Source organism: Dermacentor albipictus, chromosome 1 (assembly GCF_038994185.2).
Source record: "Dermacentor albipictus isolate Rhodes 1998 colony chromosome 1, USDA_Dalb.pri_finalv2, whole genome shotgun sequence".
NCBI lineage: Eukaryota > Metazoa > Arthropoda > Arachnida > Ixodida > Ixodidae > Dermacentor > Dermacentor albipictus.
Window position 1 is genome coordinate 462,611,045 of NC_091821.1, and position 22,924 is coordinate 462,633,968.

At 47.3% G+C, this 22,924-nt stretch overlaps 1 long non-coding RNA gene across 1 annotated transcript; it reads right to left on the reverse strand.

Moving 5' to 3' along the window:
* Positions 1-894: 894 nt before the first annotated feature.
* LOC135905586 (uncharacterized) lies at positions 895-19,972 on the reverse strand. The gene is made up of 2 exons (XR_010565413.1): positions 19,661-19,972; positions 895-1,609 (listed from the first exon to the last, which is right to left on the reverse strand). It is a non-coding gene; the product is annotated as an uncharacterized lncRNA (long non-coding RNA).
* Between the last annotated feature and the right edge of the window lie 2,952 nt (positions 19,973-22,924).

Here is a 22,924-nt window from a genome sequence, read left to right on the forward strand (position 1 = left end):
ACGACGACCGGGCCGCTCGAGAGTACGAGCACGATAAAGAAAAAGACTCTTTTGTGCTGGCCTGCATCCTGCACGTCTTTTTCGAGTACAACGTGGTACTGCTACTTGCCGCAATGAAGCGCCTGTGCTTTGCGACCTGCGACAATGTACACAGTTATATGTATGGTTACACGCCAACAAAACTCTACACTAACATCATTTATGCCATCATAGCATCTTCGCTGGCCAACCACCTTCACAGGATGGTATGACTCTAATTTTATTTCATTGTCGTTCATTAGGTATAGTTAGACATTATCTATTTATTCTGCCCGTGTTGGAACTTATGGTTGCTTCTTGGTACTGATTGCACACAATGTCATCCACACAATGTTGCGTAGGCGCTTTGTAGCCCAGGAATGCTATCCTAATAATGTTTCGCTCAATGACAATGGTCTTGTCTCTTTTCGTCGAATCCAAGTTTAATAGGGTGATCCAACCATTAAAAGGCATATGAGGGCTTCCTAACGCATACGTAGCACTTGTACCCCGCACCCCCTCCATCCCCGCCGTGAGCGTTATTCCATCCATTCAACCCCACCTTCTTTACTATCCAGAGCCAGCATTGAAAGTTGAAATTACTTCACGTAGTCGCAACTTACAACGCTGACAGAAACGACTGTTGTCGTCACGGGGACCCCAGCTCATTGTGAGCAAGGTATTGAACTCTACGACTGAAAATAAAATTTTGGTTGGTCTATTGTTACCATTCCATCTCATCGGAGTAACATTTCTGGCAAAAGATTTCGAATCACAGTAGAGCGTGGTAGCCGCGACGTTGATAACGCGGCGTTACAAAAAACGCCTAGTTTTCTAACCAGGACACATGTCACGACATCGAACAACCCTTAAAACCTCGCTGCGCCAAATACCCGCGTGTTGCAGAAAGAACGTTTTATTTTCGCGATATACGTTGACGGTATAATTAGATCGTCGGCTATGTGCACCTTGCCTAAGTATGGGCTTGAAAAGCCAAGAAGTGTAACGGCCCGGGCACTCGACGAACTTAGCAATCAAAGAGCCTTACCCACTGTGCTCGTAATTGTATGATGCGCGCAGCTTCGACAATCGTGCGTCCCGCGCTAGCTGTTCTTGTGTATTGCTACGAGAAACTGCATTTAAACATGGCGCTCCGACTCCGCAACCATCGTCCGTGTTGAGTTCACACTTCTCTGAGTGGCCGCCGGGGTTATCGGCTTAGGGTCAGCGTCCGACCTGCTCGAAATCGTCGTCACCGTGGTCGCAACGTTGGCACCGGACACGTGTCGCACCGGGCCCTCGGGAAAGGAGCCCCGGACGAGGGGCAGCGACGGATCGAACGAAGGGTCCTCGCCCATGACGTCGGTTAAGGCCAGCAGCTGCACCAGTGCGATGATAGCTGCGGCGACGGCACACACCAGTAACACAGACCCGACCGTGATCGCCGCCTTTTTGCAGCAAGCAAGAAGTAGAGAGCGGGAGAGCGCCGCCGCAGCGCCCTTTGGAGACACAATCGTACCACCGTCGTCACTGCCACGGGAAGATGACAAGCTCACGAGCGTCGCGTCGCTGGTCACCGCCATGACACCGCCTGTCAAAGAAGCGGATTGTTGATCTTTGAACTGTTCTTTTGTCACACCTATATACTCCACGTAACAAGGCGTTTGCAGCACAGCCAAAGGCACGAGGCTACACATGTAGTATCCTTACGCAGAGAGTTACTAGTATCCTAGTAACTCTCTTGTTTGGCGAGATTATAGAGTTTTAATTTTGTTTTGTGCATGGTACGTTACAGCGATATGCGACATGTTAGGATTTTTTGCGTATGCACGTTGTTCACCGCGAGACACTGTGGCGGTGAAATGACGACGCAGCGCAGATGAACACATCCCGAGTGGCATTCGGTCTTACTATTGGCTAAGGTGTCCAGCAGAGAGAGAAAGAGAGAAGGGAAGAAGGAAAGGCAGGGAGGTTAACCAAGCTGAGTCCAGTTTGCTACCATACACGTGGGGAGGGGAACGGCCAGTGAAAGAGAGAGAGAGAAAACAGGTGTAGGATGTCTATAGTCTGGCACTCAAGTCTGTTGCCTTCAGGTAGTGAAAAAGCGCTCGAACTGCTTTCTGCGCTAATGAACTGTGAGGCCAGGCTCCCAATATCTTCGCTTCCGTAAATAGCTTGTCATCTAGTCTAATCAAAGCACACTGGAGAGTCTCACGTTGATTATTGAAGCGAGAACAGTGGCACAGAAGATGACCGATGGTCTCTTCCCACTTGCACTTAACGCACATTGGGGAATCCGCCATTCTAATACGATAGCTGTAGGAGTTGGTGAATGCTACTCCTACCCACGGCCGACACAGCAGTGTTGCGTCACGTCGTGAAAGGTTCGCTGATAATTTAAGTTTCAGTGATGGATCGAGGCTGTATAAACAACACTAAGAGTTCTGTGGTGTATGCAAGTAACTTAACGTGATGGTACAAGTGAGACTGCGAAGCTCTCTTGCAGCGTCGACTCTTGATAAAGGTATCAGGAGTGTCGGTGCGCCAGCCTGGGCATGTCGGGCAGCGTCATCGGCGAGGTGATTACCAAGGACGCCACAATGTCCCGGCAGCCACTGAAATATAAAATCATGTCCTCGTTCAGAAGCGCAATGGTAGGTTTCGTTGATTTGTGACACCAGCTGTTCATAATTGCCACGCCGTAAACTTCGCAATTTCTGGAAGGCTGCCTTCGAGTCACAAAATACTGCCCATTTGTTGGGCGGTTCTTATTCAATGTATTCGACAGCAGCGCGAAGAACGGCCAATTCGGAACCTGTAGATGTCGTTACGTGTGAAGTCTTACTTGATGACGACCGATTGAGATGGTAGAACAATATCGCCCGTAGAATTTTTCGAGAAGGAACCATCCGTGTGAACATGTATTCCGTTAGCGTATGAACAATTCAAAAGTTCCAATGGGATCTGCTTGAGAGCCGTGGTGGTCAGGCTAGCTTTTTTTACTACCTTGTTCGCTACCCTTGTTCCTTGTATCGCAGGCAAGTAGACGTCTGTTATGCGTGTGGAGAATCGGGCCACAGGTCCGACGTTTGCCCGAAGGGCGAAGACCCGAAAAAAATGCCGCGGATGTGGCATGCTCACACCATCAGAGGTTCATCAATGTGATCCCAAGTGCGCCATCTGGGGTGGGGCACACAAAACGGCAGTGGGGGAATATGGCATAGGCACTAGGAATATCAGGGGGGAGTTATTAGTAGAGTTTGCGGAACAGAATAATATGAGGATAATGAATACCTTCTTCCGCAAGCGGGATAGCCGAAAGTGGACGTGGAGAGGACCGAACGGTGAGACTAGAAATGAAATAGACCTCATACTCTGCGCTAACCCTGGCATCATACAAGATGTGGACGTGCTCGGCAAGGTGCGCTGCAGTGACCACAGGATGGTAAGAACTCGAATTAGCCTAGACCTGAGAAGGGAACGGAAGAAACTGGTACATAAGAAGCCGATCAATGAGTTAGCGGTAAGAGGGAAAATAGAGGAATTCCAGATCAAGCTGCAGAACAGCTATTCGGCTTTAACTCAGGAAGAGGACCTTAGTGTTGAAGCAATGAACGACAATCTTGTGGACATCATTAAGGAGTGTGCCATGAAAGTCGGTGGTAACTCCGTTAGGCAGGATACCAGTAAACTATCGCAGGAGACGAAAGATCTGATCAAGAAACGCTAATGTATGAAAGCCTCTAACCCTACTGCTAGAATAGAACTGGCAGAACTTTCGAAGTTAATCAACAAGCGTAAGACAGCTGACATAAGGAAGTATAATATGGATAGAATTGAACATGCTCTCAGGAACGGAGGAAGCCTAAAAACAGTGAAGAAGAAAGTAGGAATTGACAAGAATCAGATGTATGCGTTAAGAGACAAAGCCGGCAATATCATTACTAATATGGATGAGATAGTACAAGTGGCTGAGGAGTTCTATAGAGATTTATACAGTACCAGTGCCACCCACGACGATAATGGGAGAGAAAATAGTCTAGAGGAATTCGAAATCCCACAGGTAACGCCGGAAGAAGTAAAGAAAGCCTTGGGAGATATGCAAAGGGGGAAGGCAGCTGGGGAGGATCAGGTAACAGCAGATTTATTGAAAGATGGTGGGCAGATTGTTCTAGAGAAACTGGCCACCCTCTATACGCAATGCCTCATAACGTCGAGCGTACCGGAATCTTGGAAAAACGCTAACATAATCCTAATCCATAAGAAAGGGGACGCCAAAGACTTGAAAAATTATAGACCGATCAGCTTACTGTCCGTTGCCTACAAACTATTTACTAAGGTAATCGCAAATAGAATCAGGAACACTTTAGACTTCTGTCAAGCAAAGGACCAGGCAGGATTCCGTAAAGGCTACTCAACAATAGATCATATTCACACTATTAATCAGGTGATAGAGAAATGTGGGGAATATAACCAACCCTTATATATAGCTTTCATTGATTACGAGAAAGCATTTGATTCTGTCGAAACCTCAGCAGTCATGGAGGCATTACGGAATCAGGGTGTGGACGAGCCATATGTAAAAATACTGAAAAATATCTATAGCGGCTCCACAGCCGCTATAGATATTTAAGAAAGCAACAAAATCCCAATAAAGAAAGGCGTCAGGCAGGGAGATACGATCTCTCCAATGCTATTCACAGCGTGTTTACAGGAGGTATTCAGAGACCTGGATTGGGAAGAAATGGGGATGAAAGTTAATGGAGAATACCTTAGTAACTTGCGATTCGCCGATGATATTGCCTTGCTTAGTAACTCAGGGGACCAACGGCAATGCATGCTCACTGACCTGGAGAGGCAAAGCAGAAGAGTGGCTCTAAAAATTAATCTGCAGAAAACTAAAGTAATGTTTAACAGTCTCGGAAGAGAACAGCAGTTTACAATAGGCAGCGAGACGCTGGAAGCCGTAAGGGAATACATCTACTTAGGGCAGGTAGTCACTGCGGATCCGGATCATGAGACAGAAATAATCAGAAGAATAAGAATGGGCTGGGGTGCGTTTGGCAGGCATTCTCAGATCATGAACAGCAGGTTGCCATTATCCCTCAAGCTATATAATAGCTGTGTCTTACCAGTACTCACCCACGGGGCAGAAACCTGGAGGCTTACGAAAAGGGTCCTACTCAAATTGAGGACAACGCAACGAGCTATGGAAAGAAGAATGATAGGTGTAACGTTAAGGGATAAGAAAAGAGCAGATTGGGTGAGGGAACAAACGCGAGTTAATGACATCTTAGTTGAAATCAAGAAAAAGAAATGGGCATGGGCAGGACATGTAATGAGGAGGGAAGATAACCGATGGTCATTAAGGGTTACGGACTGGATTCCAAGGGAAGGGAAGCGTAGCAGGGGACGGCAGAAAGTTAGGTGGGCGGATGAGATTAAGAAATTTGCAGGGACGGCATGGCCACAATTAGTACATGACCGGGGTTGTTGGAGAAATATGGGAGAGGCCTTTGCCCTGCAGTGGGCGTAACCAGGCTGATGATGATGATGATTATGACACAAAACGGCACACCGCAAGTGCAAACAGCGCTTCCAGGTGCCATACATCGTGCGCCAAAGACGGCGGCGCCGCAGGCGCGCACTGCACGCGCAGCTGGCGGCAGAACCACGTGGCTTCGACACAAAAAGCGGCGGAGAAGCAATGTCGGGAGAGAAACCCTTCTACTCCCCCCGCCGCAACATATCGGCATCGAGAGGACGCTCCCACTCCCGTTCCAGAGGGCACCCCGGCAGCAGATCGCGCTCTCGCTCGAGAGGGCGCGACAATAGCAGCAGACGCTCCCGTTCGAGAGGACGATCGGGTTCCAGGGTCCGAATCCAGGAACCAATGTCCTGGGCGGACAAGGCCAGAATAAACACCCCAAGCGGCAAAAAGGTAACACAGGGCATCTCGCCGGAGCATAAAAGAGAGCAATCTGAGATTTTAATGCTTAAGAAGGAAAATGCAGAGCTAAAAGAGGCACTACGAACGCTGAGGTCTGAGTTCGAGCTCTTCCGTAACTCGCGTGAATTCCGCTAAGTAGCCTTACCCATCCCAGTTCAACCAGAAGGGTCGAATAAGCGCAAAGCTATTTCCCACCCCGCGACCACGGAAATAGAGCCCATGCAAACTGACGAGTCCCCCGCTCAGGACTTTAAGCCAGAGCCAAACCTACTCGTGTCTTTGAAGGTAATTGAGGAATCGCTCACGCAGATGAGAGAGGCCTTAGCCATTCAATCTAGCACTGTCGAGCATGTGGACAGTAACATCTCCCACCTAACACGTAGAGTTGGCATCCTCGAGTCTAAATTGAAAACGATAGACTCTAGAAAAATCAAAAGCATCACCACTGGCACCATTGCAAAAGCTAAGAAAGTACAGCAGGATCCCGATAACACGAGTTCCCTGCAGGCTCTGCTAGTTCAATAGAAATCAAAATGGCGGGGCAAAGCGGAAACCTAATTATCTGGCAGTGGAATTGCGCCAGCTTCTTAAGGCGCAAGGCTGCTCTATTGCTCTATTGCAGCTCATCAAAGCACAAGCGATAATGCCGCACGTCCTGCTCTTGCGAGAAACACTTAGTGAGAAGGTAAATCTATCGGGCTACCGTTCGGTTAGCCAAAAAGGAGAAAATGACAGAGGTATCGCCACATTCGTCAGGAAAGATACCTTTTCAGGAGCACGAAGTCAAAACGTGTAACTCGGATAAGAAATTCGGTCTCGAGGCACAGTTAATCGAAATCATCCCCCGCGGAAAAATCCGACGCAACATTTTCATTCTCAACTTGTACAGCTCTCCTTCCGCTTATAAGCATAATCTCCGCCCACTACTAAATAGGGTCGCAACCACTGCGAAATCGCAGCTATTAATATTCGCAGGAGATTTCAACGCCCCCCACCCGGCTTGGGGTTATGTAACACGAACAAAGAAAGGGCCAACCTAGTTTCAGCGAGTACAGACCTAAACCTAACGTTGGTGTCAGACCCACGTTTCCCCACGAGGCTGGGAAACTCGGTCGCCAGAGACACGACGCCTGATCTCAGCTTCACTAGAAATGCGGTGGCCACGTGGTCCAACTTACAGGAGAACTTCGGGAGCGACCACTACATAATAGAACTCAGGACGGAAATAATAGCAGCTCCTCCCAAAACCTATAAATACACAGACTGGGACCTCTTTAGGAAAATAAGAGGTGAAGATGAGGCAGTATACGACACGTTCAGTGAACTGCTTGTACAGATTCAGATGGATGTCGAGAAGGCCACCAATGAAATAGTTACAGATTTTGATGCCCCAGGGATGGACGCAAGGTTAGCGCACCTCCTGGAAGCCAAACGCTCTCTTCTCGAAAGATGGAAGACACAAAGGCTCAATCGCAGGCTACGGAAAAGGATCGCGGAGCTCAATAAACTCATCGAGGAGCATTGCTCCGAACTTAATAAACAGCAATGGAGAGACGCCTGCTCGGCAGCGGATGGAAAAATGCGCAAAGGAGGCAAATGGACCCTCTTCAAACATCTATTAGATGATGGACAATCCAAATGTAATCAGAGATTTGTCATAGACCGATTAATTAATAAGGAAACAATGGAAGGCATCTCAGAGGACTCCATATTTCGGAAACTAGCGAACAAATACCTTCCAAATGGCCAAAGTCCAGGTTCTCCCCTCACTCAGTATTAGGGCGCGCCTGCCCCAGATCTGGACGTCCCCTTCTCGGAAGCAAAGATCAGGGAAGTGCTGCACAATTTAAACGGAAGGTCTGCCCCAGGCCCCGACAGAGTTACAAACCGGCTCTTAAGAAACTTGGACGAGAAAGCAATTCAAGCTTTAGTGAAGGAGATAAATGAAGTATGGGAGGAGGGCGTTGTACCGGAGAGTTGGAAGAAGGCCACAGTGGTACTAATCCCCAAGCCAAGTAAATCACCCAGCTTCGAGAACCTCCGTCCTATCTCCCTTACTTCTTGCATTAGCAAAGTAGCGGAACATGCAGTGCATAACAGGATATCGAGACAAATCGAGCGCAACGAACTATTCCCGTATAATATGGTTGGTTTAAGGCCCTTGCTTTCAACGCAGGATGTCATGCTCCTGCTCAAAACACAGATATTCGACTCTCAAAGCAAAGATGTAAAAGGGGTCATCGCACTGGATCTATCTAAGGCATTCGATACAATCGCACAAGACTATATCCTTCAGGAGATATCGGCCTTGAACTTAGGAGTTAAATTCTTCTCCTTCGTTGCATCCTTCCTCGAGAGTAGGACGGCGGCCATAAAGTTGAGGCAGTCAGTCTCGGAATATTTCACGCTCGGAAAAAGGGGTACTCCCCAAGGGGCAGTTATCTCACCCCTTCTGTTTAATATAGCAATGCGCAAGTTGTTGGAAAGCCTTGCAGCAATTCCTTACGTAGGTCATGCATTATATGCTGACGATATTACAATCTGGTGCCCTGGAGGATCGGAGGCTACGGTCGAACAAGCTCTACAGGAGGCTCTGGATGTTACAGAGCCTTTCTTGGAAGGTACGGGACTGGCACTCTCGCCTGGAAAGTCGGAACTCCTGCTGTACAGACAGGCTAAACGAGGTGCTAGGGGACTCACCCCACTCGATCAGGTGCCCATTAGCGTTCGTACCAGAGATGGACGCAGCATCCCGAAAGTAGACTCTTATCAAAATACTAGCGCTTTCAATAAACTCAAAGGGATGCAACGCTAAGACTATAGCCCAACTCACCACGAAAACTGAGAACATTATTAGATTAATTATGAGAGTGTCCAACAAGAAAGGCGGCATAGGCGAGGATATACTCCTTAGGGCTCACCACGCTTTCCTCATCAGCCATGTCATTTACATAGTCGCGGCCCTCAATTGGACGAAAACGGAAATGGATAAATTAGACACGCTTATGCGCAAAAGTATCAAAAGGGTGATCGGCGTGCCAATCACGGCTAGCACAGAGAAACTCATGACGTTGGTAGAACACAACACAACTTCGGAATTAATAGAAGCACAAAGATCAGCACAAATTATTAGATTATCAAACTCCAAAGCAGGCAGAAGACTTCTGGATGTGGTAGGCCTCCGTCCTAGCTTCAATCACGGAAATACCACGCAACTCGATATTCAAGCAAATAACTTTTTTATTGTAGACCCTTTTCCAAGAAATGTCCACCCCCAACACAATAAAGGTCGAAGGTTGGCGAGGGCTAGAACTTTCTTAAAGAACATATCCGGAACAGAGACCTTTGTTGACGCGGCGCGACACGCCAGTGCCAACAAGTTCTCCGTAGCCATAGTCAATGACAGGGGAGAACTCCTCACGGCAGCCTCGCTGAAGACCTCCTCGGTCGATGTGGCGGAACAGGCTGCTAGAGCTCTCGCATTACTGGCCTCAAAACGCACTACGGTGTACACGGACTCCCGAGCAGCCGTTAGAGCGTTCGCATCGAGATTGATAGTCAAAGAAGGAGCCAGGATTCTAAACGGCAAACACCCCTCTGACATTGTTCACCACATAGTCTGGTTCCCAGCTCACATGGGACCAGACGTATTACCAGGTCACCTGAACCCCAATGCCGCGACGGGATGGTGTCTCGGGTGAGTTCGGGAGAGCTCGCCCACAGTGATCCACTAGTTACTTTTCATGAAATCACCTCTCGTTACAGAGGGAATAGGCAGAGTTTTCCTTTCCCTCATCATAAGCTCAACGGGCCACAAGCTAGCACACTCCGCATGCTCCAGACGGGGTCCTACCCCTCTGGCTTTCTGAACATGCTCCACCCGGACATTGACCCACTCTGCCCAGATTGTGGCACTGAATTTAGCTCATTAAATCACATTCTCTGGCAGTGCCCTGTGTTACAGGATTTTAACAGAGAAGAAGACTGGACGAAGGCCATCACAGACCCGAAACAAGACGTCCAGCTCCTGGCTGTCCAGAGAGCCCGTGAACCAGTGGAGAGGCATGGCATCTCTGTTCGGACATGGGACTAGCCAACGGCTGGGTAGGGACCTGCAGGCCCCCGCTTAGCTCCTCAGGACCCCAATAAAGTATTTTACTACTACTACTACTACTACTACTACTATTCCTGGAACAGCAAGATACACAGGAGGCTTTTTCAAGCACCACATAGGGGATGGCGTTCTTGTTGCGGGTGAGTGCCTCAAAGACAAAGAGTGCCGGTTAGCCGCAATTGGTGTGGAGAACGCTGCCTTCAGCCTTTCTTAGGTAAGCGAGCGAGATGGTGGTCAGGGACTCTGGATATATGGCGAACATGTGCCCGGAGTGCGTCGACAGTTATATAGGTCATTATTGGTGGTCTCTCGCGGTGGCAATTGTTGCCACGGTTGAAGCATTTCGAGGTAGCACCAGACATGTTCGAAGGGTTTGGCCTTGAATGCTCTGTAAGACATGGATGTTAGTTTTGTTAGCATTGGACAGCACTGGTGTGCCATATAGCAAGTATCCTAGGAAGAGCGTCCTGTATAGTTGAAGCATAGATGTCACGGATGTACCCCACGTTTTACCGGCAAGGAACCTTAGTATATGGGAGATAGAAGTAAGCCTCTTCTTCAAGTAGAAGATGGCGGGGGGGGGGGGGGGGGAGGGCTCCATGAAAGGTCTCTGTCGATAGTAACGCCTAGGAATCGGTGAGTTTTTGCAAAGGAAATTGGTTGGTGGTCAATAGAAATGGGGTACCAGGTCATGGGCTTGTGGGTAAAAGCGACTAAGGCGCACTTCACGGTCGAAATGCTGAGGCCTTGAGCGCGCAGGTACGATGATGTTAAGGTCACTGCTTTTTGGAGCCGTGCACGCACCTCGAGACGTGTAACTGCCGAGGCCCATATGCATATGTCGTCAGCATATATGGAAAGGTTTACTGTATGTAGTAAGACGTCGGCAAGTCCAAGGATTGCAAGGTTGAACAAAGTGGGGCTAAGAACCCCACCCTGAGGGACACCACGGCAAGTGTAATGGTCAGCGGTTCGGCCATGTGCACTGTGCACAAAGAAGGATCTTTTGAATAGATAGCTCCGAATCCACCAAAACATGCGTTCACCAATTCCATTATTTTCCAGGGCATCAAGTATGGCTTCATGCGTTACATTATCATAGGCGCTTTTCACATCGAGGAATAGTGCAACCGATATATGCTTGTGATGCTTCTCTTTTTGTACAGACGTGATGGGGTCGATGACATTGTCAATAGAGGAACGGCCTCTTCTAAACCTAGCCATGGCCTCGGGGTCTACGTTGTGGCGCTCAAGATACCACTCTAGGCGGGTGAGAATCATTCTTTCCATGACCTTGGGTCAGCGCAATGGGTCGGTCGCTAGGTCAAGTGGCGACTTTCCAGGCGGCTGGACTTCCACCACTCAGGAACGACGTACGCCATCATTCCATGACTGGTTATAACATTCCAGAAGTCTACCTCGGCCATCTTCACCTAGGTGGCATAAAGCAGCGTAGGTGATGCCGTCTGGTCCTGGCGACGACGAGCGCCTGCATGTGGCCAGAGCAGCGTCCAATTCCTCAAGTGAGAAGGACACATTCAATTCTGGGAAGCGTGTCGCAGGAACCTCACCAACTTCACTATTGATGGTGACCACACTGCCCGCAATCTTTAAACAAAAATATTCGGCTATATCGATCTGCGTGCGGCCTTGAAGGAGGGCTAGGGCTGAGAATGGGTGTCGTTGCTGTGGAGAGGCCGCGCACCGTCCTCCATATGATAGACAGTGGCTTGCGGGGGTCAAGTGATTCGCAGAACGTCTTCCACCGTTGTTCCTCCAGCCTGTCCATACGACGTTGGATTTTCTTGTGTATACGTCGAGCGACTCTAAGATTATGAATTGACTTGGTGCGCCTGTATCGCCTCTCAGCCCTTCTGCGAATCGTTTGAAGTCGCTCAAGTTCCATGTCGAAATCCGTACGTTTTTTAGCGGATCTAAATGTGTACTTAGACGATTCCAGTACATTTGTAATAAGGTTCTCAATGGTGCCGGTAAATCCCTCTTTGCATGCCTCTTCCACCTTTGTCTTATATGTTGACCACCTTATATATACTTGTCCGGAAGTAGAAAAGGAGAAGCTTCCAAATCCAGTGATTCTTAAGTAGGTGGGAATATGGTCACTGCTATGACTCTCGATGTCAGAGAACGATCGAACATTTTGATCAAGTTGCCGTGACACCAAAGTCAAATCTAAACAACTGCTATAGTTCGAACCATGCAAGTACGTCGAACTTCCATCGTTCATAATGCTGAGTTCATGATCGGAAGCAAATTCCACAAGTTTCTGGCCCCTAGAATCTATCCTGGAGCTTCCTCAAGCCAAGTTATGAGCATTAAAGTCTCCCGTGATAATCCAGGGTCCAGAAGTCGCCGTCAGGATGTCTCGCAGTCGGTCACCGTCGAACCGACTATATGAGGAGAAGTAGGCGCCGATAAGGGTGAAGGCCACTTTATTCTTTGTAATGCGGAGACATACGTATTGGTTTCCATCATGAGGCTGCACCGAGTGGGGAATGTAAGTTAGTTCTGTACGCATGTGAACAATTTGCTGGATTGCCCGCACGTCGCCGCCATAAAGGCTTCGTATCCAGAGAGTCTTAGCACTTTTGACACCTTCCCGTTCGGTTCACATATTACCACGACAGGAAATCGGTTCGTAAAGATGTATTGGCGGAAACATGAAATCCGTGATTTAAGTCTTCTGCCATTCCACTGGAAAATCGTCGCACTACGCACTTCATCATGGAATGAAGGCAGTTGAAGAGCCATTGTGCTTACGCAAGATTTGCAAGCACTGGGCTCAGGGCATCCAACACTTGCACAGTGCTTCGAGCTGTTGGCGTATTCGAGTTGCCCACAAGCGTGCGAATCGCATTTATAAAAGACTTGAGCATTGTTACAATTCGGCGGTCATGCTCTGTCAGCTCATCTGGGTGAGGGGTGACTACAGACTTGATGCGAAACCTGATTGCGGCTTCATGGATATTTGTGAATATTTATCATCAAAGTGCTGAACTTGTTTTCACCTTTGCGCATTCCTCTTGCTATGTCATCATCATCCCTCATCACACCTTTATGTCCCCGTTCCCCCTCCCCCTGTGCAGAGTAGCAGACTAGAGTGCCTTAGCTCAGGCCGACCTCTCTGCCTTCTTTCAATTAAATTATCTCTCTCTCTCTCTCATCCACGGCATTCTTTTCAGCTGCTCCGTTATCTATACGCGGTTTGGACACATTCTGCACTGGGGTTGGAGCAGATTCAACAGCAAGAGGCTTTGCGGCACGCGTCTTCTTTGTGCGGCTAGCGAAATTCCTTGATGAGCGTCTGCGACGAGAACGACGTCGCCTGACGTCAACAGCTGCCTCACGATGAGTCGACCGGTCCCTCAACATTTTCTTCAATATGGAAAGTTCTCGCTTAACTCTAGGACATTCCTTTGATGAGGCATCGTGGGGCCCTTGACATTTCGGACACTTATAAGTTTTTGCCTGGCAGTTGCCTGCAGAGCGTTGTGCTGCACAGCGGGAACATATAGCAGACTTTCCACAGACGGCGCTCACGTGACCGAATTTCTGGCAGTTTCTGCACTGAAGCGGCTTGGGAACAAAGGGCCGGAGAGCATGTCAGGAATGGCCTACCTTCACATGCGATGGAAGGCAGTCACCTTTAAAGACAATTTTCACGCACCTGGCATTTCCGAGACGGGCCACCTGCAGTATGTGGGTCCCATGATTGGCAGGCTTTATCAAAAGTGGTAAATCCTCGCCTGAGATGGCCGCATCAATGTCATATATGACGCCTGTAGTAGCCTCTTTTCCCATCGGGATGATGGTACGGACGTTCATGCCACCTAGGGCTGTGACAGCTCGCAGAGAATCTAACGCCGGTGCTTGGGCGACGTCTACCGCGACAACATTCTTCCGAGAGTTGACTCGGACGTCCTCAATGCCATTTGGCAACAGTCTCTCGAGTTCAATCGATGCAACTTGCCTGTTGAGGAACCTCATGTTGTCGGAGAGTAGCACAGGTAAGAAAAGGATGGTGTACTTCGGCGGCCTCTGCGGAGTCCTCATAGTAGATGTGTCCACAGAGGCCCTAAGCATCCGCCTCTTTGCTTTCTGACTCAGGACAGTCACGTAGTCGTCGTCGGAGCTGTCTCGTCACTCTCGGTCGAGTCTATAAGGGTAGCTAGCATTGCTGCCGCTCGAGAGACTGTTCCACTTCCTTGAGGCTGCCGACGCGGGCGCCGCTACATCAGGTGGGAGTGCGGTTGGCTCCACTTCCATTCCCGTCGAGCAGGGAGCAGTGTTCCCAGGAAGAAAGCGAGAATTACCAGAAAATACTGGTGACGGAGAACAAACACTCAGCAATAGGATCACTTCGTCGTCTTCCGAGTCCAGCAGCTTCCACAATGGTTCAAGCGACTTGCTAGATGTAGTACCAATGCCTCTTTGGCAGTGCAGATAATCTGCGCGCTCATCATTGTCCTAGAAAATAATCGGAAGTGTTGCATCACGAGAACGTTTTCTATTCTGCGATATAGCAATGCGGAGGCACACCGCGAAGACTGCCTAAACGATAACAATAGCAGCCGTGAGGAAGTGCTTTACAGCGCTCAGTTTTATTAAGCGCCCTTTTTTGAAAGAGAGGCTTTCTTTGCCCTAAACCCCCCGGGGTTTGGTATGGTGCCAGCGGTGGCTTCTGCTGCTCCTGGATTCGTCGGTATCTCACCGCATGTATTTGTGCATATACATATAAGCTGTTGTGTACTCCAAAGAGACGAGTGTCGAGACGATTGAGTGACGAGTGTCTTACCGCATCACGCAGCAACAATACGAGACAAACAAAAAGTGAGAGCGCGAAGCCTCGTGCTGGCCTTTTAACGAATTGTCAGCCAGCTCACGTGACTAGCATTCTTGGTTAGCTTTTGATAGCGACATCATCGATTTGCGCCACTATCGCATACATAATATTTTGTCCTCCTCCTTTCGCACGTCCAGCTAGCCGAAGCAGCCTCTGAGACCCAGGGGATCTCGGCCGTCTGCTATAGGCGGAGGTAGGCTGCGTATACGCCCTCGTGATTCCTGGCAATAATAAAAGTTGACTCTCTCTCTCTCTTTCTCTCTCTCTCTCTCTCCTTCTTAATTTAGCGGGTACCACAATAACAAGTAACTAAGATGGTATAACAATCCGGGGGTCGACGTGTGCGGGTAGGACATCTTCGAACCGTTGGCACGACTTGGGAGACGACTTGAGGGACATTCGAATAGCGCACTCCTGTACATCTGGTTGTTTTGCTGGTTGTAGTATTCATGGCGCAGACTGCAGGCCATTTAGAATGAGCGTCAGCTATAACAAGGAACGCGCACTGTCGGACAAGTCTCGCAAAATCAACGTGCACTTGCAGTTCCAAGGAGTGGTTCACCAGGACAACTGGTGCAATGGAGCAGCGTTTGAAGCTGTGCACTCTTCTTGACACAGCTGCTCTACGAATAAGAAGATCAGATTAAAGAAGACAGAAGCACGTGTTTCATTCGATGCATCCTCTAGTTACGTGACGCCTGTGCAACCGTGTCACGTTGAACGTTGAACTCATAGTTCATAGTTAAACTCAGTGTATGGTTGAACTCATAGTGCTGATATTCTCTAACGGGAAGAAACTACTTTTAGTGATGTAGCGACGTGCAGTGCAAGAGATGAGCGGACGCGTGCCTCGTGTTCAACAAGCATAATGTGCATTTGTGTCGCATTAGAACAGGTACCGCTTGTACATCGAAACCAGTGTGTTACATTTGCATAAACATTATATGGTGCAACACGTATATAAACATTGTGTTCTATTCGCGCCAATTCGCACATGAATTTTCATTAAGACGTTGTGTTTGCATAACCTTTGCTTTATTATAAGCGCAAAAATCTAAGAAAGGTTCGTTTACCGTTGATTCCCACATACGCGTGAAGATCCGCCCAATTCTTCTTTTTTTATTTTTTTACAGTGATGGCTGCGTACACGGGATGGAGCATGGGCAGCATGTATGGACTACAGCATTGTACCTAATGTCGATTTAAAGCATATCACAGCGACACGCTGTCCATAGGTATTCTTGACAAATGGTAGGTTCGGTGAATGTCGACAGCAGATCTGGTGAATAATACTGATCTAGCCAAAGGTTCAGTCAGCCACAAATTTTTCCGGGATACAGGATTTGCGAACATGATGAATTCCCACGAATCCTGTGCACATAACCTCGCATGGAGCGTTTCGATCCGTAGCAGGTTTTGTGATATGCGCGGCGATCAATTGCATTGTAAGATTTATGCTTAACAGAGCATAAATTCCCATTTTTCGGCGAAACCGTGTCTCGTAAGCTTTCGCGACCGACTGCAAACTTCGTCTATTTTTGCCAAGTGGGTGGAAAAGCAACGGTTGTTAAAAGAAATTTCTGCGTCACATGAACATTCCAAATAAACACACGCGTAGGCTAAGGAAACAGCGAAGTAAGTATGCGCATTCTAGGCTCACATTTTTCACCGCCGTATGGCGAGAAAATTACGTAGAAGGACCAGCGTGAAACTCAGTGGCCCGAGCATGCCGATACAGAACGTACTGATGCTTACGATAATGCTAGAACAACATGCTGGTGAGGAGAAAAACCTTGCGGGTTATCTGAGCTTCAAGATGAATGTGTTGCAGGGCCACTGGTTTACTCTTCAGTTAAATACCAGTGTCCCGCGCATTGGGGCACGTTGAAGATCCCCGGGTGGTCAAAATTAACCCTGAGCCCCCACTACTGCGTGCCTCATACTGGAATCGTTGATTTGGCACTTAAAACCCCAGAATTCTACTCTTCAGTTAAATCAATTATTATGTGATTAATCAATGAAGCAGCCTGATAGGGCACAAAAACGTGATAGCGAGAGAACGCTGACTGTATGACTGACTGTATGTAAACACACTGTATGAGCTCTTTTCCGTTACTCAATAGAACACCACAGCGTCACTTCGGCCATCGTAGCGAAGCAGTACTATACTGCTGATTCCAGCGATATCCTTTTAGAACAAAAATACAAGCGAGAGCGTTTACAAGAACCAGAAAGGAGAAAATACAACGACGAGTTTGCATGTAGGGCTGAAGTATAGCCTCTGTCTTCACGAGTGTGCGAGCTCAGTTACCGACTGTTCGGTTGAGTCAATCAGCAGTCACACCCCGTTTAGACTCTTCCAGCCTGACACGCTAGCCAACCTGCAATCTTGCGCCACTTCTTCGGATTTTATTCATTTCTTACCATCCGTCACTATACGTGTGTCCGGTCACACACAGCACAGACGCGACTTCGTGCGATGCAACGGCAAAGAGCAAAAAAAAAAAGTTAGAAAATTAAAGTGTTAGTCGCAAAATACAACACCAGGGAGACACTCTGTTGCACACACGATGTTTTCTCAACCTCGAAGCAGCTTCGCACTCGAGCCTTAGCCCACTAGACACGCCCTAACGTTAAGCGACATTTCACGCAGAAGAAAGACGAAAGAACAGGATAGGACGCCTACCTGTTCTTTAGATTTCTTTCTTCTCTCATTTTTTAGAATTCTTTAAAGCCCTGGAATTGGATTAAATATCGATATTCCAACTAGTCCAGCTGTCCACTTCAAGTAACGTTAAGCGTCGGTCGCGTAGAGCTGCGTGTTCCTGACTTGTGAAGCGACCTGCTCGCGCCATGTTCACGTTGATCGCTATTAATACATATTAATATGTAATAACACAATTAATATTAATACATCAATCTCGAAAATGCAAGACACTGACGCATTTACAGCAGAGGAAGAGGAGGGAAGCTCCCAGCGAGGGAGGAGAGGCGAACGACAGCTGGTCACGTGAGGGGCCGGAGCAATGGCGCAAAAAGGGGGAGCGGGCAGCATGCATGCGCCGGCAACGACACGAAGCGGTGAATATATATAAGACATAGACACGACACATTTTGTCTAAATCTATTGTCTTGTCTACTGTCTCGCGTATCTATTGTATTGTCTTGTCTAAATATTGTCTAAAGCGCTAAATCATCAAATACTAAAGAGGTGCCGACAGTCGCTTAATTGTAACATTGGGACCCGCGAGCTGGAGCTCCTGCACGGCGCATGAAACCGAAACGCACGATTGAGGAAATAGTCGTGTCGCATACAGGGCCCATCTAGCACCAATTTTCTTTTTTTTCAATTATCGGGTTTTACGCCCCAAAACCAAGATATCATGGTGAGGCACTCCGTGGTGGGCGCTCCGGGTTAATTTAGACCCTCTGGGGCTCTGCAAGAGGCCTCTCACCAGGTCTGGCCACTTTGAGCTGACAAGCACAGTGCATATACAAGGCGTGCTAACGATCGTGTCTGCTCAGTATTACATGGCTAGGCTTTGCGGAACGAGCTGAAATTTCAAACCAAACGCCGTTTACCCTTCCCTTCGCGGGCGCCGCGCTTCCAGCCGGAGAGGTGACATGAAGGACTCTTTCGAGGAAAATTTGAAAGCATTCTTTGCGTAAACTTTGTGCTCTGTATTCCCACCCTGATGCAGGCCGGCAGGGCTCGCAATATTTAAAATAAATAAAAATACATAAAATATGCCTAAGTGCACCTACGTAGTACATGTATATGCTGTGTCGTCGCTCATACTACAGTGACAAGGGACTTCCAGAATTATTCAAGGCAACATCTATTATTTGTGTAATCTGTTGCTTGAATAAATGAATTAAAGTATAGAGAAATAATAAAACACACAGACCGAATGTCTGGCGTGTTTTTCTTTCACTTCGTACCGCAGTAAGAGATATGTGCTTCCGTTTTGTCTGTTTGTTACCACGTCGTTCACTCGCGCGCGCGGACAATATTGTGCCATTTGCTACCATGCGCCAGCGCGCGATCGCGCTCTGTAATCCGATTGTGTCTGCCTCAGTGTTCGTGTAGCACTGACTTATACCGCTACTCAGGTGTTTTCGTGCACAGCGCGAAAAATCGTGAACTGCGCGTAACTAGACAAACGCAACAGCTCGCGCGCGGCACCGTCAGCGGAAGCCCGCCGTGCAGCAAGAAAGGGAGGGACAAAAAGAAATGGAGGCGGGGTTGTGACGTATGCATCATGCGATCCTCAAGATCGGGTACAGGAGAACGCAGGGAAGGAATTTCGCTTGCGGAGGCTAGACGGAGCAAGTGGAGACGGTCTGTGTGTTGGCGGTGCCGCTCGCCACCTGAAATCATGGGTTCGCGGCATTGACCTACTTCTATCTCTACTATTAATGAACCAATTTATAAAATACTTGTGGTAGAACGCTCCCTAGAGGGCACGTAACAACTTCTTTTTTCTATGTGGCCTGGTGAGGTGCCCTTTAAGCGCACCCAAGGCGCGATTCCCACGGGTGTTTTTGCGTTTCACCCCCATGAAAATGCGGCCGCCGCAACCGGCATTCGATCCCACGTCCTCGAGCTTAGCAGCGCAACGCCTAAAGCCACTGTACGCCACCACAACTGGTTAGCGGCAATTGCAGTGGCGTATCTCGTATCAGTGTACGTGACGAGCAAAGCAGGACACTGCACCTGAAGTTGCAGCTGCGACTTGTTCCAGTGGGAGCAGCGGCGCAGAATCCTGCAGTTGGTTCGGCGCTGGGCGCGGTTTCTCCTCAGACGAGCCGACGCCGACATCTCGGTGGGAACCAGTCGATGGCGAGCGCGTCGTAAGTAGCGAGTGTGTGGAGTGAAACCACGCGGGACCGCCTGCAGCGTTCATATCGTGATAAGTGGCCAGGTCTTGTCTTGCCTTCAAATACTGGTTCGTAAGCACTACGGGGCATTGGCATTACAATTGAAATTCAGTTGAATTAAAGCCAGGTCATCACAACTCGGCTTAGATTGGATTGGATTCGATTTGCTTCTTCCATGGCGCGTACCCACTGCGGGGGATCGGCCAATATTTGGATCGTATTAGGAAGATTTTGTTAGTACAAAAATTGGCAAGAGTGCCTTGTGGAAAGAGATAAAAAGAATGTTTGAAGAACTTAACAAGAACGTCTTGAAACAACTATGAATTCCTCAATGGCTGAGCACGCATCTCTGTGGTAGTTTCCAAGAGAGGAGGTCCCTAGAGAAAGGATATTTAAAAGGGAGAAATTTAAACCATGTTGCGTGAACGTTGGTTCTAAAATGTTTTTCCTTAAACGGGAAAACGGCGGCAGAATAATAAAAAATGATAGATGGTTTGATCTACTGCACAGAATTGGCACAGAGGGGAGGATACCAGACCAGCCCTGTGACGATAAAAGGTTAATAATGGTTTATGACAGCGTAACCGGGTGCAAATTACTTAAGTTTTTCTCGTGCGAAAGGAATTTTCATGCCAAGGGAATAGGAGATGTCCATATTCTGAAAATTTTCCTATCGCTGGATTAAAAAAGTCTAGAATTGCACATCTCCTGTATCTAGTAGTAGTTAGGTAAGCTGATGCCGGAAGTAATGATGGTACAGGGCCATTGAGGGCCACTCTCGCGAGACTGTCAGCCATCTCATTCACGTATAATCCCCTATGACCAGGCACCCAAATTATTCTATATAAATTTATGTGGTCAAGCACTAGAAAATGCAGTGTACGTAGAAGGCTAGCACCACTATTCGTTATGAGCGATGTACACAAAGGTGAAGAACCCGTTTTTATCCCATCCGTAGATATTGATGAATTTAGCTCACGTAGGGCTAATACTACAGCTAGAAATTCAGCCTGAAATACGAATTAGTCCGGAATCCTAAGTGAGGATGACCACTCTAGAGGAGGAGCGAAAATGCCAATTCCTGATTTTTCTCCACACTGCTAGGCGTCTGTTGCCATGACCGTATTTATACCTAAACTCAATAAATGATCTTGCAGTAGTCCATTTAATATATTGTGAGAGAGAAATTGTGCATTGTTAGGGTAGATGTCATCATAGATCATTTGTAGACTCTCTCGCGCATCACAAATAGGTGGCATCTCCCAAATAGGCACATTTAAGGAGTTAATCAATGTTTGTACAAAGACCACCTGTCGAGGCCAGTGCACTTCGATAAATAATGCAGGTTGGGAAATGAATATGTTTTCCAATCTTCTAATAGGGGATTCGTATATATATTTAAGTATGTTTGCACCGTCAGCAACCGAAATCTGCACAATATTGAGGACAACCTGACTTCTTGATGTAAGACATTATTAGCCGCAAATTTCTATAATCCGCAGCACAATCGCAGGTCTTCCCACTCAAGTGGAACAAGGGGGCGTAATTTATAAGCTGGCGCACCAGAAAAGAGCACACAACCAAATTCTAAAATGGGCCGCACGTACATTCTGTAAATCATTAGTAGTGGGTCTCTCCGCATCCCCGACCGACTGTTGTATAGCTTACGTAGCATGCCAGCTGCTCTCACTCCTTCTTTAGCTATATGGCCAATATGGCCCAGCCAACTGAGGGAGCCGTCATAGACTACACCTAAGTACTTCACCGACTCCACTTGAGGTATAGTCTAGAGACGGTAAGATAGCGATATATTAACGGGATTGTTAAGGGGAAAAACCAATATTGAGCATTTTCTCACGTTAAGTGAAAGGCGAATCTTGTTCAACCAGCTTTCTATGGCGTAGAGATGGCTCTCTAGTCGATAATATAGGGAGTGAATATCCGTGCCTGATGCATAGAAAGCAATATCGTCTGCGTATACATATGTTTTTAAGTCTAAATGCCGAGGAATGGAACTCATCAGAAGGTTAAATAATAATGGAGTAGTGACAGCTCCTTGAAGAACACCTCGTGATTGGTTATGTATGCTCGAAGAAAAGCCTCTCAGAGAGCAGTAGAATTTCCTTCCACTTAAAAATTCACACATCCAGTATACAAGGTAACTTGGAAACTCTATATTTCGTAACATACCCAATAAAATTGCATATTCTACACTGTCGTAGGCTTTGGAGATGTCTAGTGTAGTATTAGCATCTATCTGTCTTTGGCGCCGTGCTAATTTTATTCCACTTTCTAAGTCCAAGTGAGCATGACATATTGAACATGATGATCGGAATCCAATTTGGCAGTAATTAAGCAAGTCTTTGGTGTCTACAAATTTAAGCATACTGGTATATAGTATTATTTCAATTAATTTCACTACATTTGAGGTTAGCGCGATTGGTATAACGTTATCTATTGCATATCATACACCATGATTTTTAAGAACTGGAATTATTTTAGCAATTTTCCATGCAGACGGAATCCATGAAAATCTAATTGAGTGATTTATAATCGCTAAAAGGCCATCAGTAACTTCCTTAAATAACATCTTGATTATGATTGAGGTTATGCCATCTGCATTGGGAGCTGAATCTGGCAGTCGCTCCACGATTTCAACCAATTCTAATGTGGTAATTTCTATAAAATAAACTGATGCCTTTCGCAAGCTGGACCATGTAATGTGGCGAAATTGAAGAAAGTCTAATTTCTAGTCCCTTCGCGATTTCTTCTAGCGACTTTCATTTCATTACTACTTAAGACTATGGAGTCTATATTAATTGGACACGGAAGAACTTTCCTACTGCACAGAAAACTGAACAAAGCGCGTTTATTTCTATTATTAGATAGGATGCCAAAATGCTTGCAGTCATATTCGTCCTTGGCTTTTGAAACATTGTTTAAAGACGGCTCGAAAAATTTATAATTGCTCCAATTTTAGGGACTCTGGTTATCCAATAATTTTTTTCCAAGCAGCTTTCCTCTTTCTATAATCACGAGCGCATTCTTCATTCCACCAAGGGCTGTATGAATTTCTGTTATTTAGATGAATCTCAAATTA